At 47.0% G+C, this 6000-nt stretch overlaps 1 protein-coding gene across 1 annotated transcript in view; it reads left to right on the top strand.

Annotated features, from left to right (window-relative positions):
- The first annotated feature begins 4250 nt into the window (after window positions 1-4250).
- Rad54l2 (RAD54 like 2) overlaps window positions 4251-6000 on the top strand; it is a 96163-nt gene continuing 94413 nt past the window's right edge. The window contains exon 1 of the mRNA XM_038321954.1: window positions 4251-4450. The gene's annotated coding sequence lies outside the window, so the exon portion shown is untranslated. The remainder of the gene's footprint in view (window positions 4451-6000) is intronic.

Here is a 6000-nt window from a genome sequence, read left to right as displayed (position 1 = left end):
TTTGTAATAGCCATATCCTGGAAACAACCTAGATGCCCTTCAGTGGAAGAATGGATGAAGAAACTGCAGAATATATACATGCTAGAATACTACTCAGCGGTAAAAAACAATGACATCTTGAATTTTGCAGGCAAATGGATGGAAATAGAAAACACTATTCTGAGTGAGGTAACCCAGACCCAAAAAGATGAACATGGGATGTACTCACTCATAATCGGTTTCTAGCCATAATTAAAGGACATCGAGCCTATAAATTTGGGATCCTTGAGAAGCTAATAAGAAGGTGAACTCCCAAAAAAAGATATAGTAATCCTCCTGGATATTGGAAGTAGACACGATCGCCAGGCAAAATTGGGAACTTGAGGGTTGGGCGAGACTGGGCCAAGGGAAGATGGGGAGAGAAAAATGTGAAGGGGAGAATGGGGGGAGCTCGGAGGAATGGGGTGCTTGGGATATAGGAAGGGTGGATATGGGAGCAGGGAAGCATATATCTTAATTTAAGGAGCTACCTGAGGGTTGTCAAGAGACTTGACCCTAGAGGGGTTCCCAGGTTTCCAGGGAGACGCCCCCAGTTAGTTCCTTGGGCAGCTGAGGAGAGGGAGCCTGAAAAGGCCAGTTCCTATAGCCATACTGATGAATTTCTTGCATATCACCATAGAACCTCCACCTGACGATAGATGAAGAAAATGACAGAGCCCCACATTGGAGCACCGGACTGAGCTCCCAAGGTCCTGATGAGGAGCAGAAGGAGGGAGAACATGAGAAAGAAAGTCAGGACCGTGAGGGAACCTCCAGCTGGCGACAGATGGGGAAGGTGACTGAGCCCCACATTGGAGCACTGGACTGAGCTCCCAAGGTCCTGATGAGGAGCAGAAGGAGCGAGAACATGAGGGAGAAAGTCAGGAACATGAGGGGTGCGTTCACTCATGGAGACGGTGGGACAGAACTAAAGGGATCACCAACTCCAGTTGGAATGGGACTGATGGATCATGCGACCAAACCCGTCTCTCTGAATGTGGCCAACAGCGGGGGCTGACTGAGAAGCAAAGGACATTGGCGCTGGGCTCTGATTCTTCTGCATGGACGGGCTCTGTGGGAGCCTTCTCAGCTTGGTCGATCACCTTCCTGGACCTGGGGGGAGTTGGGAGGACCTTGGACTTAGCATAGAGTGGGGAACCCTGATGGCTCCTTGGCCTTGAGAGGGAGGGAGGGGAGGTATGGGTGGAGGGAAGGGGAGGGAAGGGGGAGAAGGAGGGGCGGGAAGGGGGAGGAGGAGCGGAGGGAGGGGGAGGAGGAGGGAAGGAGATGGAAATTTTTAAATATAAAAAAAATAAACCATGAGAAAGAAAAAAAAAGAAAAAAAAAGTTAGATTGTAATCTTGAGAATAATCTTGAGAAACAGGGAGTTTCCCCCTTGTGATTATCATTGGTATTTTGTAATACTGTGTTTCAGGAACTAGCTGATTATGACCCTGAGAGTGATCTTGAGAGGCAGGGAGTTTTGCCCCCCTTGTGATCATCACTGCTATTTTTGGAATTTTCTACACCCTCCCTGCCCCTTTCAGATCACTGGGCTGTGGTTTCTTCCCTTAAAAACTCCTTCTCCTGGCCACTCTTCCCCTTCATGGGTTATGAGTCTTGGCCCCAGTGCACTGGTTCCCGTCTCATCTCATCATTAAAACCTCATGTGATTGCAGCAAGGACGGTCTCTTGTGAGTTACTGGGGGGGGGGGGAGGTGTGTTATCCTGAGACTTGAGTGAGAGTCTCCCCACACTGGGAGTCTTTCATTGGTAAAAAATAGAAAACCCACTCCTACAAGTTCACAGTCCTTTGGACTCCACTTGTGTACATCTCCAATAAATAACTTTTAAAGTCATTGACAACATATTTGGTTTAAAGAGTTACCCCAGACCCTCCCCTGGGAGTTGCCTTGGTCTGGAGTCCACCTCCAGGAAAGCCCACCAAGCAGTAATTCCTCCCCAGGGAGGGTCAGGACTACTCCCACAGGCTATTTAGGCTACCGCCCAGAAAAGGAACACATGTTTCCAGGTTTTGCATAGTCTCCCCTTCTCTCTCCCCTTTGCTGCATTAAATGTGGGCATCTTTTATTTGGTCTAATTGGAATTATTTGCATCTGTGGAGAGGCTCATCTTAAATATACCTAACAAACACAATTTCTCTTTTATTATGTATTACTATTATATGAATATGTGTGATGTGGAGGGCATGCATGTACATGTGGTAATCAGATGCCATCGATTGGAGTCTGCTCTGTCTACTTTTTTGTGTGTTCTGGGGATGAACTAGGTCATCAGGCTTGCACGGCAAGCACTTTAACCATGAAGCCATCTTGCTTGCCTCTTCTTTTACTTTCTAAAGTCTACTTCTGAAAATTCAATTGATAATACTACTCTTTTGACTCAGGTTCAACCGTGGTCACCTTAGGGAATACCCTTGCTTATTTCTTAATCAGAACCACAAATAGTATGACACCTGTTTCCATTTTCTTCCTCTTTGTATTTTATGGGGGGGAGGGAGAGGGAGAGAGAGGACTGGCAGTAGTCTTGTGAAGCCTTTTATGTCCTGATTGAGATTTAAAAGCACAATGGGGGAAAGCAGTGAAAATGCAAAGAAGACCACAGAGCGAGCTCCAGGACAGGCTCCAAAGCTACAGAGAAACCCTGTCTCGAAAAACCAAACCAAAACAAACAGAAAAAGAAAGAAAGAAAGACAGACAGACGACAGACAGACAGAAAGAAAAACAGAAAGAAAAGAGATAATCTTACCATGTAGCCCTGACTGGTCTAGTACTTACTATGTAAATTAGGTTGGTCTCAAACTTGTGACTATCTCCCTACCTCGTTCAGGCATGTAATATGCTCAGTTTTTGAGCCTTTTCAACTCTTTCGTTTTTGTTTTTCAAGACAGGATTTCTCTGTGTACCAGCCCTACCTGTCCTGGATCTAGCTCTTACAGATCATGCTGGTCTCAAACTCGCAGAGAACCATCTGCCTCTGCCTCCTGAGTGCTGTGATTAAAGGCGTACACCACCACTGCCTGGTTTGAACTTTAGAGCAGAACACATTTTCAATTTTCAGAAAGAATCCAAATGGAAATTTATGTGTATTACACAGCGACTAAAAAACTTCAGGTGCAAATGACTGACACTCAGCTTTTCTGAAGAGGTGACAAGGCGAAGAGTATCAAAGAGTTTCAGAAGTCAAGCTGTTGAGTAAGAATGGAAAATAGAGAATATGTCAAATTTGTGTTACCTTTTTTGGGAGTATCTGCGGCATATCTATATTCCCAAAGATAGTTTGGGAAAGCACACTTGAATTTTGATAACCTAATATGTTCTGAAAATAGCCATATCTGATATGTAGAGGTGTGAAAGTCCAGAAGGGAGATACAGTTGAGATGAGAATTTTATACTATTAATTTCATGAGGAAAACAAATAAAACTAAAAAAAAAATACTCCCATTTACCCAATATCTTCATCTCTCACCCATATTCACTTCTTGAGGGGAAAAGAAAGAGACAAGGGAATGTAGTGAGAAAAACAACAATACAGCTATTAAGAAAGTGGTGGAGTACAAGCTAACGATCTCCAAATCCAGGGAGAAAATCCAGTAACCTTAACTTGCGCTGGAGTCAGTGATTAAAAAAAAAAAAAGCCCCCATCCGCAGCCAGTCCCCGATCCCCGACTCTGCAGAAAATCCGAGATGAAGAGGTGACTAGGGATGAAGGACGAAAGAACAAGTGTTACATGGCTTGCATCAATTTAAGGGAGAATAACTTTTTTTGGAGGCGACAATCGTGGTAGCATTGACTCTCGACAGCAACGAGCTTATCGCCAATGTAGTCTTAGATCCGCCTCATCTCATTCCCGGTAAGTTTTGACATTATCCCAAAATTGAGCAAAGTAGGCGCTCAGGCTCAATTGTACTGATCAGTGTGTGTTTTTGGTGGCTAATGAATGCAAATCCATTCAGTTGAACCCAGCACTTCCAGGAAGGTTCTGGCCTGGGATTTTTCTGCATCTAACTTATTCCTGAACAGGTCCTCTGTAGCAAACGCATCTTATTCATGCACCTTGTTCAGGCAAGAAGGGCTGTTTAGTATCCCTTCGCCGCAGGGAAAGAACAACAGGACTCACAGCGGAACTTTGCTGCGGGTGGCTCGTGTTCCCGTCCGGGTGGCTGGGTGAGAGGGACGGGAGGGGAAGCTTTCTGGTGCGGACCGCGAGCGGAGACTGAGAGCGCCGCCGCCGGAGAAGACCGACCCTCGGCCAGAGCCAGCCCGTGGCGCCCGGGCCTGGCTGGCTGCTTCCCGCCTCAGCCGCAGCTCCGGCTCCCGCCGCCGCAGACACCGTCCAGGCGAGCGCGGCGGAACGCGAGGTCCTTCGGCCCAGCCCGGTCCGGTGCGGCCCGGATCCGTGGCACGGGAGGTGAGAGTCCCTACGGTCCGCTTACTCCCTGCCGGGGCCGCTGGGGACCCGCAACAATGGGGACGCGGCTAGGGTCCCCGGCGTGCAGAAGCCTGGGGCAGCCAGCTACTCCTGGCGGCTTGGGCCTTGGGGGAGCTGAGTCCGACCTGGGAAACTCCGGTGACTGGAGGCTTGGCGGGGGTCTTGGCATCCACCCGGGGCTTCAGTGGCTTGATATTTGGGGATTTCGTAGTCAATGAAGGGAGTCGTATTTACCGGGACTTAACTACAGTTGCTGTGCGCTTTTGATGCTTGATACCGGCTCCCTAGAAGCTGACCATATCGTGGCGTGGTTTGAGGAGAGTGGTTGCAATTCGAATTTTAGGGGCCTCTTTGGCTTGGTCCCTAAAGCACATAGAGTGCGTCTCCTCCATACCCCCTCGGGAGGTGTGGGAATTTATTAGACTGGACTTGGAGAGTTTAGCTTCTCTGAGGTAATTGGTGACTAGTTCCTGGAAAGGCTGGAGCTTAGTTGGGCACAAAAGAGTTGAGCAAAGAGCGGGATGGGGTCCTTCGCGACTCAGATGTACCCGAGTTAAAAGTGGTTCTCTGATAGGAAACTTGTCATAGGAGTAGTGTTGGCTGCCTTTTGGGTTAGGATGAGGCCGATATGAGTTGTGTTGTGAACTGGGGAGGGAAGAATATGGCCGGCAACTGCTGGGGTCGAGGACTTGGCTTTATGTGGGTCATAGTGGCGATCTGGGTGTAGAACAAGAGCACTTTGCAGAGTGGGCTTTCTGATAGAGAGGATGACCTCTTACTGCGGGGGAGTGGGTGACTCAGATCTGTTAGAATCCTGCTCTCGCAGGCGGATGTGGCTGACTGTATTGGTGCCTGGACTTTGAGGCTAGAGTGGGTGTTTGTGTGTGTGGGGGGGGGGGAGGTTAATGAATTTGTTCCAGAGGAGAGGACAGTGTGGACCTTTCCTTCTTACTCCAAAGTCAAAAGTGGTGGCTGTCGCTGGCAGTCATTTAAGTAAGGAATTTCTTAGTGGTATTTGAGTCCAAAGCTTTCTCTGTTCATTTTTTCCCCCTTTCCCCTCTTTTTTGAATTGTGACTCATACTTTGTTTTTATCACTGTGGCTATTGTTTGTAATGATAGAGAAACTTAAACCCAATAATAATATTGTAAGTCTTAGAGCTTTCGGTACAATTCTTATAAATCCAAGCTAATTTAAAAGACTTCACTGATTTATTTTCCATTATTTAGTATATGTAACTATAGAGAAGGATGTGAAAAAGTCTTATCGTTTCTGCTGTTCAAAGCTCTTTAGAAATTTCATTATCTCTTACTGCCATGAAGTGATTACATTCAATCTGTTAAATCTTTGTCGTCACCATTTCAGCATCTTTGCTAACTCTCACAGGGCATTATCTTCACTAAAATGCTATCTGTCGCCAGTGCTTTTGATCTGTGCGCTATGTTTCCATGTTACAGTCTATGTCAGTGTGTAAACCCCAGCTGAGTCTCCCAGCTGTGCACTAGAACTTTCTATGTACTCTTCAGGTAA

The sequence above is a fragment of the Arvicola amphibius genome, chromosome 3 (assembly GCF_903992535.2).
Source record: "Arvicola amphibius chromosome 3, mArvAmp1.2, whole genome shotgun sequence".
Taxonomy (NCBI): Eukaryota; Metazoa; Chordata; class Mammalia; order Rodentia; family Cricetidae; genus Arvicola; species Arvicola amphibius.
Note: the sequence above shows the minus strand (reverse complement) of the source record. Positions and strands in the feature narration are given on the sequence as shown.